At 44.5% G+C, this 13,851-nt stretch overlaps 1 protein-coding gene across 9 annotated transcripts in view; it reads right to left on the bottom strand.

Annotated features, from left to right (window-relative positions):
- Window positions 1-13,851, bottom strand: part of ZSCAN30 (zinc finger and SCAN domain containing 30) — a 39,135-nt gene that overhangs the window by 13,176 nt on the left and 12,108 nt on the right. Inside the window, exons 2-4 of one of the 9 annotated variants that reach the window (XM_058438453.1) lie at window positions 4,113-4,192; window positions 3,296-3,482; window positions 2,873-3,100 (exon numbers count right to left, since the gene is read on the bottom strand). The exons of 1 other annotated variant lie outside the window; for it this stretch is intronic. The gene's annotated coding sequence lies outside the window, so the exon portion shown is untranslated. Of the gene's footprint in view, window positions 1-2,872; window positions 3,101-3,295; window positions 4,193-13,851 lie in introns of all 9 variants that reach the window. 7 more of the 9 variants (XM_058438454.1, XM_058438455.1, XM_058438448.1 and 4 more) reach the window with 7 other exon arrangements.

Below are 13,851 nucleotides of genomic sequence, written 5' to 3'. Positions count from 1 at the left end.
ACTTGACACACTGTATAAGGGTTTGGAAGAGAGATGGGTCAAGGACTCAAGTTTGTGGCTGGCCCTTGTGACTAGAGGATGATGGTGCTATTTGCTGAGCTATTCATTAAGAAAGTTAGGTCTGAGATGCCTACGAAGCAGCATCTCCTAAACCGTGCTTTGCCAGATATTAATAGATTTTTCATACACATCTAAACACAAGAAACCTGGGGATATTTCTCCTCTTCATTTTTTTTTTTGAGACGGAGTCTCGCTCTTTCGCCCAGGCTGGACTGCAGTGACGCTCTCAGCTCACTGCAAGCTTTGCCTCCCGGGTTCACGCCATTCTCCTGCCTCAGCCTCCCGAGTAGCGGGGACTACAGGCGCCCGCCACTGCACCTGGCTAATTTTTTGTATTTTTAGTACAGACAGGGTTTCACCATGTTAGCCAGGATGGTCTTGATCTCCTGACCTCGTGATCCTCCCACCTCGGCCTCCCAAAGTGCTGGGATTACAGGCGTGAGCCACCGTGCAGGGCCTTCTCCTCTTAATTTTTTAGTGTAAAATACTAGAGACCAAGCACAGTGGCTCATGCCTGTAATCCCAGCATTTTGGGAGGCCAAAGGCAGGAGGATCACTTGAGTCCAGGAGTTTGAGATCAGCCTGGGCAACATAGTGAGATCCTGTCCCCAGAAAACATTTAAAAATTAGCCAGGTGTAGTGGCACTCACCTGTGGTCCCAGCTACTCAGGAGGCTGAGTTGGGAGGACTGCTTGAGCCTGGGAGGTCGAGGGTATGGTGAGCATGATCGCTTTACTGAACTCCAGCCTAAGTGACAGAGTGAGACCCCATCCCTATTAAAAAAAAATACTACACACGTTTCTTTAGTTCTTATTATGTGACAACAGACATTTAAAAAATTTCATGATATCTTACTCTGAGCAGGGTAATAGGAAAAGTTTTTTTAATGAAATTTTGTGACAACCAATGAATGCATTGTTAGATCTGTGCATGGATGTGTACATAGCATTTCTCAAGAGCTACATCACATTAATGTGTGTTCTTCATTTAGTGACCACTAGTCTATGTTATGTACCTTGCCTTTTAAATTCAATATATTTGTGATATTATTCCATTTTATTGTAAATATTATGCCTCACCAACTAGTCCTCCATGGGTATGTGGCTGAGGGAAGATCTTGGTCATAAAGACTCGACCTCTGCTCCTTCCCCATCTCCTTCACAGGTCCAGCCTCTGCTACATCAGTCCATCAGGTGAGCCCTAAGTCCTCTATTGTCACTCTCTACTTTCCTCCTAGGCCACCTCATTCTAACCTTCAGTTACCATCCAGTCTAGACCTCCTATCTGAATTCCTGACCTATTTACCCACGGTTCCTCACTCCCACCACAACTACTCTTGAATTTCTCAAAAGGACCTCAAACTCAGCACATGCATAACCAACTCGTGATTCTTTCCACCCTAAACCTGCTCCTCTCCCAGTGGTCCCTCTCAAGAAGTAGGAACATCCATTTGGCTCCATAGCCAGAAACATGGAAGCATCCCTAACATGGTCCTTTCCCCCACCTCCTTCCTTCCTTTAAATCCTGTTAATTTTATTTTCTCTTCAAGAATCTGCCCTTCCCCATCTCTGCGACCATCTTCATCCCAGCAACTATCCCATCACACTGCACAACAACTCACCAACTGGCTCCCCACATTCACTTGGTCCCCATCAGTCTGTTAGCTACATTGTAACCACAGTGATCTTTACAGATTGTAAATCTGATTACATTCTTCTGACCAGTTTTTTAAAAGTAAAAACAAATCTTCTAGCTACTGTGAGCTTAGGTACAGCCCTTCCCTTTGGGAGAAAGTTAGTCCCCAGTCCTAGTCCGAGCAACCCAGATGGAACCTCCAGGGTACTTTTGGACAATCCTGACTGCAGCAGCATCACTGTTATTACAATGTACCTGTATTATAATGTAACAGATATTATAATGTATCTGTTTGCTTAATTTTAATAGAAAACGCTGAGGCTTCATTACAGAGTCAAGCCCTGTTTACCTGCTTTAAGTGTCTTATTTCATCTTCAGAGCACTCCATGGTGTAAATTCAACCGTTCATTTGAAGACAAGAGAGAAGTTATGTAATTTGTTCCAGGTCATGTGGCTTGTAAGTGATGTAGTCTGGACTGTTCTGAAACCAAATAATCTGACTCCAGAGTCCTTACTTAGACGCCTACTCTGCTAAAATGCCTTTTCACATCTGGACTCCCCACCAAATCAAAGAGCCCTTCAGAAGAGGACCGTGTTTTTCTCACATTTGGTATTTGAGTGCCTATTTGTGCAGGTATTTGTGCCAGGTGCTGAGCAAAGAGTTATAAACAAGACAGCGTCTTTGCCATTACAGAACTTAAAAATAGTAGAGACAAGCAGACGTTAAACACAAAGCATACATAATTACCTAATTTAATTGTGACAAAAACTACAAAGGGGAAGGCAGAACGTGTTCCGCGAGTGACTGAGAAAGACCTAGCCCAGACTCGGGGAGCCAAGAGGAAGGCTGAGACTCGTCTCAAAACCGAGCTTTGGCCGCGTGAGAAGTGGCCGGAAGGAGCCCACTGGCGAGTGTCAGACTCCTGAGCCTGCAGCCCGACACAAGACACGCTGGGTAAACGCCTGAGGAGTCAGCTGACCGAAAAGGCGGGTGGCTCAGTGGGCAAATGGAAACGGATGGCGGGATTGACCGACGGAGCGGCGGGCGCGACCCCAGATACAGCCGAGGCCCGGCCTGTGGCCAAGGGGGTCGAAGAAAGGCGGCGCGGAGGCCGGATGCGGGACAGGGACGGTTTGGGAAGCACCCGGGACCGCCCTGCTGGACCGCCCCACTCACCCTTCGCTCTACCGGCGGCGGCGGGCACCCACCCCCGGGAGAGAGAACAACTCCCGGCCGCATGCGCGCCGGAAGTAGGGCGGGCGGGGGGGGGGGGGGGGGGGCGCCCCTCTAGGAGCCCGGAGGACCGCAGCTTTGTGGCAGGCGCGGGTCGTGTCTCGCAGGAGCGGGGCGGGTCCGGCTCAGACCTGGCAGGGGCATCGCAGAGTCCAAACGGTTGACGCGCTGCTGAAAGGGTGGGGAGCATAAGATACATATTAAATATAATTATATATTCTATATATTTTAATACATACAAATATACGTATATATTCAAACATATTTTTCCTCGTTATGTCGCGGGCTGGTATACCATCGAGAAAATAAAAACCGAGAACCCATGATCTCTACATTTTGAGAGGAAGAGGAGCTGACCACGCTCACCGCGGACGTGCTGACTGCGAAGACGACAGTCCTAGGAGCTGCGGGAGGGCTCGGGTGGGGACGGGTCCTGCCCAGGAATGCCGAGGACGCCAGGTGCTGCGGAGGGGTCGGGGTGGGGGGCAGGAGAAGCTGTAAAAATTTCCTGGTGGACTCTGCCCTCGAGCTGCGCCTGGCCGCATGCTGGATGCTGACACAAGAGGAGGAGGAGCGCCACAGGTTTCCCGCGTAGGAAGCGGCAGGAGCCAGGGCACAGCGGGGCGGGGTTCAGGGCACGCTCAGAATTGGCCCAGCATCTTAGCTGGCCAGAAACTAGGCTAAGGGGTTGGTTAGAGTGAGTTAGGTTGTGGAGAGTGTCAAATACCAGGCTCAGGTGTTAGAAATGCATTGAATCATCAGTGCAGGGTATTCACATATAACGTGGCTGGAACAGTGTTCAGGGCGGTGTCTGTACCGTATAGAGTGGATTAAAGGACAAAAGAGATGAAAGAATGCAGGTGACACATGAATTTAGCAAAATATAACATTCTGTGAAAATATGATTGAAAATAGGGCAAGGGATGACATCGCCAAGGGAGGTCTTTTGGAAAATAAACGGGATTGTGAAACACCAACATTTTGGAATGGGGAGGAAAAGGAGATCGAGAAGAGGAGCTACTTAGGGAGCGCCCAGATGGTTCAAACATCATAAAAGCAACAGTGTTTCAGGAGAGGGAACAGGTGACTAGCAGATGCTGCAGAGAGCCGAAAAAGGGTGAGAACTAAGCTGATGGTGGAATTAGGGGGAATGACAGAGGAGGGCAAGAGAGAGAGATGTTACCTGTGGACTGTCCTTTCCGGTGGTTCAGAAGAGTTGGTAAGACTGAAAATAGACAATAATCTCGTTTGAGAATTGTGATACTGCAAGAAAGGAAAAAGGATATTGGTTGAACTAAGCAACCGGATTTAAAGTATTCTTATTTTCAAGGGTAGTGGAGAGCTAATTTGTAGAAAAGAAAAGGCAAAGTTTAGTAGGCACAAGAAATTGAAGATGGAAGAAAAGAGATACAGCTGATGGGGAGGAAATGAGACCAGATGGGCTGGTGAAGTTGTCTCAGAAAAGAAGGAAGTGATTTGTTCCTGAATACGAGGAAAGTGGAGGGTGAGTGCAAGAGAGACGGGAGAAGTTGAAGATGTTTATGTCAGATGACTCTGACCACAAAGGTGTTAATCAGAAGATGTTACAGTTGAGCCAGACTTTGAAGAATGTTACGACGGCCAATGACTGGAAGAGACGACTTCAAGTTATGTTCTATATCTACTATCCAATATGGAAGCCATTAGCCATTTATAGCTATGTGTAGGAAAGCAGCCTGTTGCATGACAAGAGTAATGCTATCTTGAAGTGAAACATCATAATAACCAGTGTTTGACTCTTGCATACCAAAGCGAAGAAACAATGCCTATAACATAGATAACCCCTCATAAAGAAACAATACCTGTAGCATAGAAAACCCCTCATAAAGATCCTTATCTAATTTTCCCACTGGTCAGAGTTTTGCAAGAGGGTCTCAGACATGACCAGCTGCACATGTTTTACCAAAAAAAAAGAAAAAAAAAAGCTTGCAATAGAAAGAATAATATCTGCAGGGCAGATATGGGGATCCACCATCTTAAGTCCTTTCGTCCCTACCAAATGTTTCCTTCTGAGAAACTGCATTTGTCAGCTCAATTCTCTCAACCTCTGGGAGTAGGTTTACATATATTTGCTCACTTGATATATGGCTGATAGGAATTGAGGAAGTAAAATTTTCATTTCACTGAATTTTAATTAATTTACATTTAAATTGCCACATGGGATTAGGGGTTCCATACTAGACAGCGAAGCTAGCATATACCGGTTAAAAAGAACCCAATGAGTGAAATGAACAAAGTAAACATAGCACATTTCTAATGAAGCAGATAAAATAATGACTGGCAAAAAAAAAAAAAAGACTGTAAAATTGTCTTCTACGTAAAAAGTCCATAAGGTTTATACACAGAACATACGCAATTTGTTCATTCCCTTAAAGGATCTAGCAACACACTTTTTAATGTAACTACCCAATTTCCCCATTTTTAATGAACAGATGAATACCAGTATCTGCTAACACTGTGGGGAGGGGAGGGGAGGGGAGAGTGATATATATCTAAGAAAATTAGCGACTTCATCAATAATAAACATTTCTCTATCATTTACTTATTTTCTTTTAAAAAATGTATTAACACCGAATAATGCATGGATTTTAGATAATGAAGTATCAATTTTGGTCAACTGATTTTGACAAATATGTCATATCAGTGAAAGATGGTAATAAAAAGAAATGAGTGTGAAGGTATATGGGATCTCTGTACTATCTATCTTTGCAATAATAGATAAATTGAATTTTAAAATATCTTAATAAAAAGAAGGCAGGAATAGGGGAACGAGGGAACAAATACCTTGTCTGCCCTTCTTTGCTGTGGGGCTTCAATAACCTGTTAGACTTACACACCATATCCTCTGTATCTTTTATATGCTCTTTTTAATTTTTGATCCTCATTTGTATATTTTACCACTTATTTTCCAATCACTAATTCTTTCTTTAGTGATAATGTACTTTAAAACATATCCCTTGAATTCTCAATTTCTGTAATTGAATTTTTTAATTCAGAATTTCTCTTTGGTTCAAGTTCGCATCCATTATTTTATTTTATTTTTTGAGACAGGGTCTCACTCTCTTGCCTAGACTGGAGTGGAGCGGCGTGATCTCAGCTCTCTGCAACTTCCGCCCCCCAGGCTCAAGCAATTCTCCTGTCTCAGTCTCGCAAGTAGCTGGGATTACAGGCACAGGTCACTACTGTGTCCAGAATTGGTGGGTTCTTGATCTCACTGACTTCAAGAATGAAGCCGTGCACCCTCGCGGTGAGTGTTACAGTTCTTAAAGATGGTGTGTCCAGAGTTTGTTCCTTCTGATGTTCGGACGTGTTCGGAGTTTCTTCCTTCTGATGGGTTTGTGGTCTCACTGGCTTCAGGAGTGAAGCTGCAGAGGTTCGCAGTGAGTGTTACAACTCTTAAGGCTGTGCATCTGGAGTTTGTTCGTTCCTCCCGTCTGGAGTTGTTCATTCCTCCCAGTGGGTTTGTGGTCTCGCTGGCCTCAAGAGTGAAGCTGCAGACCTTCACAGTGAGTGTTATAGCTCATAAAGGTAGTGCAGACCCAAAGAATGAACAGCAGCACGATTTATTGCAAAGAGCAAAAGAACAAACCCTCTACAATGTAGAAAGGGACCCCAGCAGGTTCCGGCTGCTTGCTCGGGCAGCCAGCTTTTATTCCCTTATCTGGCCCCACCCACATCCTACTGATTGGTCCATTTTACAGAGAGCTGATTGGTCCATTTTATAGAGAGCTGATTGGTCCATTTTGACAGGGTGCTGATTGGTGCATTTACAATCCCTGAGCAAGGCACAGAGTGCTGATTGGTGTATTTACAATCCTCTAGCTAGACTTAAAAGTTCTCCAAGTCCCCACTAGATTAGCTAGATACAGAGCACTGATTGGTACGTTTACAAACCTTAAGCTAGACATAGCGTGCTGATTGGTATGTTTACAAACCTTGAGCTAGACACAGCGTGCTGATTGGTGTGTTTACAAACCTTGAGCTAGACACAGAGTGCTGACTGGTGCATATACAACCCTCCGGCTAGACAGAAAAGTTCTCCAAGTCCCCACCTGACTCAGGAGCCCAGCTGGCTTCACTTAGTGGAACCCGCGCCAGGGCCGCGGGTGGAGCTGCGTGCCAGTCCCGCACCGCGTGCCTGCACTCCTCAGCCCTTGGGCAGTTGACGGGACCGGGCGCCACGCAGCAGGGGCGGCACCCGTCTGGGAGGCTCCGGCCACGTGGGAGCCCACCGCAGGGCAGGGAGGGGGGGTCTCAGGCATGGTGGGCTGCAGGTCCTGAGCCCTGCCCCACGGGGAGGCGCTAAGGCCCGGCGAGAATTCGATTGTGGCGCGGGCAGTTCTGTGGGACCCCGTGCCCCCTCTGCAGCTGCTGGCCCAGGTGCTAAGCCCCTTACTGCCTGGGGCCAGCAGTGCTGGCCGGCCGCTCTGAGTGCAGGGCCCACCGAGCCTGCACCCACCTGGAACTCGCGCTGGCCCAGTTCCTGCCCATGCCTCTCTCTCCACACCTCCCTGCAAGCAGAGGGAGCCAGCTCCGGCCTCGGCTAGCCCAGAGAGGGGCTTCCACAGTGCAGCGGCTGGCTGAAGGGCTCCTCAAGCATGGTAAGAGCAGACGCTGAGGCCAAGGAGGTGCTGAGAGCAAGCAAGGGCTGCTAGCACGTTGTCACCTCTCACTACCACCTGGCTAGTTTTTTGTATTTTTAGTAGAGACAGGCTTTCACCATGTTAGCCAGGCTGGTCTTGAACTCCTGACCTCAAATGATCCACCTGTGTTGGCCTCCCAAAGTGCTGGGATTACAGGGGTGAGCCACCATGCCCGGCCCATATCCATCATTTTAGAAAGTTTTTCTTTTTTTTTTTTTTTTGAGATGGAGTCTCGCTCTGTGGCCCAGGCTGGAGTGTAGTGGCACAATCTCAGCTCACTGCAACCTCAGCCTCCCAGCTTCAAGCGATTCTCCTGCCTCAGCCTAGCTGGGATTACAGGCATGTGTCACCACACCCAGTTAATTTTTGTATTTTTAGTAGACGTGGGGTTTCACCATGTTGGTTGGCCAGGCCGGTCTCAAACTCCCGACCTCAAATGATCTGCCTGCCTCATTATCCCAAAGTGCTGGGATTACAGGCATGAGCCTCCGCACCTGGCCCATTTTAGAAAGATTTTTATGGTAAAACACACATGCCATTAAATTTACCATTTTAACTATTTTTAAGTGTACACTTCTGTATTAGTCCGTTTTCACGCTGCTGATAAAGACGTGCCCGAGACTGGGCAATTTACCAAAGAAAGAGATTTAACTGGACTTACAGTTACATGTAGCTGGGGAGGTCTCACAAATATGGTGGAAGGTGAAAGGCATGTCTCACATGACAATAGCAAGAGGGAGAATGAGAGCCAAGCAAAATGGGTTTCCCCTTATCAAACCATCAGATCTCATGAGACTTATTCACTTCCACGAGAACAGTATGGGGGAAACCACCCCCATGACTTAATTATCTCCCATTCCCTCCCACAACACATGGGAATTATGGGAGTACAATTCAAGATGAGATCTGGGTGGGGACACAGAGCCAAACCATATCACCTTCAGTGGCATTAAGTGCATTCACAATGTCATACAACCTTCACAAACATCCATCTCCAGAACTTTTTCATCTTCCCAAACTGAAACTCCATACCAATTAAACAGGGATTCCCCATTTCTCCCTCCCCCAAGCCCCTGGCAACCACCATTCTACTTTCTGTCTCTCTAAATTTGACTACTCTTAAGTACCTCAAATAAGTGGGATCATACAGTATTTGCCTTTTTGTGACTGGCTTATTTTACTTAACATAATGTCTCCAGGTTTATCCATGTTGTAGTATATGTCAGATTTTCCTTTCTTTTTAGGGCTGAATAATATTCTATTGCATGTATATACCACACTTTATTTATCCATTCATCTGTTAACGGACACTTGGGTGGCTTTGACCTTTTGGCTATTTTGAATAATGCTACTATAAATATAAGAGTACCTTTAATCCATTTTTAATTTTTGTATATAGTGTAAGGCAAGAGTCCAACTTCATTCCATTGTATGTATCCGGTTTTCCCAGTATCATTTCATGAAAAGACCACCATTTCCACCATTGAATGGTCTTAGCACCCTTGTTAAAAATCAATTGACCACGTGTGAGGGTTTACTTATGAGTGCTCTATTTCATTCGCCTGTATGTCTATTCTTATGCCAGTACCACACTGTTTTGATAATTGTAGCTTAATGAAATCAGGAATTAGAGTCTAATAAGTCATTCTAAAAATAGCGTCTGGTTTTCTGTCAAATTCTTCTCAATCTTGTCTTTTATGTCCCCGAATAAAAAATAGTATTTTATCCAAATCTAATTATCCTAACATAAGAAACTACAGTGATTCTACTTCTATCGTCAATTGTTTCTGCTGGTTGTTCTTATCTCGCTTGTCTGGTTATCTTCTATCAGGAATTTTCATGAAAAATTGATATGGAAATAATTTGAAGGTACTCCTCTTCTTTATTTTATTTTTTGAGATGGAGTCTTGCTGTTGCTCAGGCTGGAGTGCAGTGGTGCGATCTCGGCTCACTGCAAGCTCTGCCTCCCAGGTTCACACCATTCTCCTGCCTCAGCCTCCCGAGTAGCTGGGACTACAGGCGCCTGCCACCATGCCCAGCTAATTTTTGGGGGCTTTTGTTTGTTTGTTTTTTGTTTTTGGTAGAGACAGGGTTTCACCATGTTAACCAGGATGGTCTCGATCTCCTGACCTCGTGATCTGCCCGCCTTGGCCTCCCAAAGTGCTGGGATTACAGGCATGAGCCACCATGCCTGGCCGAAGGTACTCCTCTTCTAGAGAGAATCATTGTTTGCTTCTGCCAGATATCTGGGAGCTCCAGTAATTGCAGGTCATCACAAACCAGTTTTAGGTACTGAGATTTTTCTGGGTCAACCAGATGACTTGCAGTTGGGCTACAGTCTGTGGAAGGGCTGGTTTACTACAAGTTCACCTTTATTCCTAGAATGTAGTTGCTTTTGGGTATAATTCAAAGTACCAAGGTCCCAACCCTTAGTCTCTGATTCCAACTTTCTTCTCTCTAGTCCTATGAGGCTATCAAAAATGACATTCAGTACCCTCAGCTGCCTCTTCCAGATAAGCAGATAATCTGAAAGTGAAAGCCCACTAGATGCTTTGGTTCACCTCACTGGACTTAGATCATTTTTTGGATCTTGTTCTAGTATTCTGTACTACCTTGACAGTTCTAATGCCTTCCAGCTGATTTTCATATTTTTATATGGATTTACTGGTTGTCCTTAAGGGAAGTGTGATCCACATTACTCACTGTACCAATAATGGAAGCTGAGTTCTGTGACTTTAATTTTCCTCTAAAAGATAGTATCTTTTGAAGAATAATAAGTTTTTAATTTTAATGTGGTCCGATTGAACTTTCCTTTTTATATATATTGGGCTTTACTGCCTTTTTAAAATATTTCCTTCCCTACTGTGAATTCATAAATATACTTTCACATATTTTCTTCTACAAATTTTACAAAAGGTTTGCTTTTCTCTCATGTATTTAATATACTTGTTATTTGCTTTGTTTTTTTTTTGTTTGTTTTGTTTTTTTTTTTTGTGAGACGGAGTCTTGCTCTGTCGCCCAGGCTGGAGTGCAGTGGCGTGATCTCGGCTCACTGCAACCTCCGCCTCCCGGGTTCACGCCATTCTCCTGCCTCAGCCTCTCCGAGTAGCTGGGACTACAGGCGCCCGCCACCACGCCCGGCTAATTTTTTGTATTTTTGGTAGAGACGGGGTTTCACCGTGGTCTCGATCTCCTGACCTCGTGATCCGCCCGCCTCGGCCTCCCAAAGTGCTGGGATTACAAGCGTGAGCCACCGCGCCTGGCCCTGTTATTTGCTTTGTGTGCAGTTATGAGGCAGAGATCTACAATAACTATTTCTAGATGAATAACTAATTATCCATTAATCACTTACTGAATTGTCCTTCTTATCCACACTGGTTTTCATGCCAGCTCATTCACCTACATTATTCATCTTTGATCCCACATATAGTGTTATGATGGAGATGGATATAGGCTATTCCATCCATCTATAAAGTTAGCATCATAAGAATGATTAAGATTACATGAACACTACAGGTCACTCAATATTGCTTACCAATCTTATGTTTTTCTAGTAAGCTCACCTTTGCACAAAGCTTATTTCAACCATCTTCTCAAGCATTATTCTCCTCACCCCTCATTCTTAAATGATGATATAACCTCCTTCTTCCCAATGAATTGGAACGTCCTCAGTTTCCCACTAACCTACCTGAGCTTGCACCCATTCTCTCCTATCATCTTAGCATAGGAGAAGGGCCACTCATATCTAAAGACCTATTCTTCCACTTTTATCTTGGATCCCATCTCCTTCCCCATCAATCATATGCCATCAACAGTTCATTCTCTTCCTGTGTTATCTACTCTCTCTCTCCTGGATTCTTCCTGCTATCTTTTACACATTTACACATTACATATCTTTCCTATCTTAAAAATTATCAAGCCACCAACCAAGCAAATAAACCATCCCTAAACTCCACTATTACCCTATTTATTTTCTTTTATTCATAACTGACTTATTGAAGTTGGTCTGTAATGACATTCTCCATTTCCAGATATCCCTTTTTTTTTTATCATGCTGGTTCTCTTCAACGTTTGCTTTTTATGAAGAGGTGTTGGATTTTGTCAAATGCTTTTTCTGCATATTTTGTCCTTTATTCTGTTGATATGGATTTGATTTTTAAACTGATGCTCAGATGGATTCCTGGGATAAATTCCACTTGGTTGTGGTAGAAAATCCTTTTTTATATGTTACTGAATTCAGTTTACTAGTATTTTGTTGAGAATAAGAGATACTGGTCTGTAGTTTATGTTTCTTGTGATGTATTTGATTTGGATATCAAAGTAATATTGGCCTCATGAAATGAGATCAAAGATATTCCTTCTTCTTGTTTTGGGGAGGGGGAGAGTTTGTGAAGAACTGGTATTAATTCTTCTTTAAATGTTCGGTAGAATTCACCAGTGAAGCCCTTGGGCCTGGGCTTTTTCTTGTGTGTCTTTTTTTTTTTTTTAAATTACTAACTCAATCTCTTTATTATATCTATTCACATTTTCTATTTCTTCTTTAGTCAGTTTTCTGCCTGCAGGGCATGTCAGAGACCTTCACAGCAGCCCCCCCATCACAGGCCTTGGGGCCTAGGAGGAAAAAATGGTTTTATGGGTGGGGCCCAGGGCTCCCCTGCTGTGTGCAGCCTAGGGACTTGTTGCCCTGCATCTTAGCCACTCCAGCCATGGCTGAAAGGGGCCAACGTAAAGCTCAGGCTGTGGATTCAGAGAGTGCAAGCCCCAAGCCTTGGCACCTTCCATGTGGTGTTGAGCCTGTGGACACACAGAAGTTAAGAATTGAGGTTTGGGAACCTCTGCATAGATTTCAGAGGATGTATGAAATGCCTGGGTGTTGAAGCAAAAGTTTGTTGCAGGGGTAGAGTCCTCATGGAGAATCTCTGCTAGAGCAGTGTGGAAGGGAAATGTGGAGATGGAGTCCCCACACAGAGTCCCCAACAGGGAACTGCCTAGTGGAGCTGTGAAAAGAGGGCCCCTGTCCTCCAGACCCCAGAATGTTAGATCCACTGAAAGCTTGCACCATGCACCTGGAAAAGCCACAAACAATGCCAGCCTGTGAAAGCAGCCAGGAGGGGTGCTGTACCCTGCAAAGCCACAGGGGCAGAGCTGCCCAAGGCCATGCAAGCCCACCTCTTACATCAGTGTGCCCTGGATGTGAGACATAAAGTCAAAAGAGATCATTTCAGAGCTTTAAGATTTGCCTGCTCCGATGGATTTCAGACTTGTATGGGGCCTGTACCCCCTTTGTTTTGGCCAATTTCTCCCATTTGGAATAGGTGTATTTACCCAGTGCCTGTATCCCCATCATATCCAGGAAGTAACTAACTTACTTTTGATTTTACAGGCTCATAGGCAGAAGGGATTTGCCTTTGGATTTGGACTTTTGGGTTAATGCTGGAATGAGCTAAGACTTTGGGGGACTGTTGGAAAGGCATGATCATGTTTTGAAATGTGAGGACATGAGATTTGGGAGGGGCCAGGGGCAAAATGATATGATTTGGCTGTGTCCCCACCCAAATCTCATCTTGAATTGTAGGTCCCATAATCCCCATGTGTCATGAGAGGGACCTAGTGGGAGGTAATTGAATCATGGGGGCAGCTACCTCCATGCTGTTCTTATGACAGTGAGTTCTCACGAGATTTGATGGTTTTATAAGGGGCTTTTCCCCTTTTGCTTGGCACTTCTTCTTACCACCATGTGAAGAAGGACATGTTTGCTTCCCCTTCTGCCATGATTGTTAAGTTTCCCAAAGCCTCCCCAGCCGTGCTGAACTGTGAGCCAATTAAACATCTTTCCTTTATAAATTACCCAGTCTCAGGTATGTCTTTATTGGAAGCATGAGAACAGACTAATACAGTAGGCTATACCATCTAGGTTTGCGTATGTATACTCTATGATGTTCACACAAAGACGAAAGCACCTAATGATGCATTTAGCAGAATGTATCCCTAGCATCAAGTAAAAGATGACTGTACTTCCTTCCTTCTGCTGCTCTGTTGTTGTTAAGTTTGCTCTCATTTTTAGTTTCTTAAGGTGGAAGCTTAGGTTTAGATAATTTTTTTTCTAAAATAGACATATTAAAGCTATAAAATTTCCTCTAACCATTACTTTTGCAGCATCCCATAAAATATTTTATGTTGTACTTCACTTTTATTCAGTTTAAAGAATTTTCTAATTTCTCTTATGATTTCTTCTTTGGA

This window comes from Hylobates moloch, unplaced genomic scaffold (assembly GCF_009828535.3).
Source record: "Hylobates moloch isolate HMO894 unplaced genomic scaffold, HMol_V3 SCAFFOLD_5, whole genome shotgun sequence".
Classification (NCBI taxonomy): Eukaryota; Metazoa; Chordata; class Mammalia; order Primates; family Hylobatidae; genus Hylobates; species Hylobates moloch.
The sequence above is the reverse complement of the archived record's forward strand: the minus strand, read 5'-3'. Positions and strand labels throughout refer to the sequence as shown.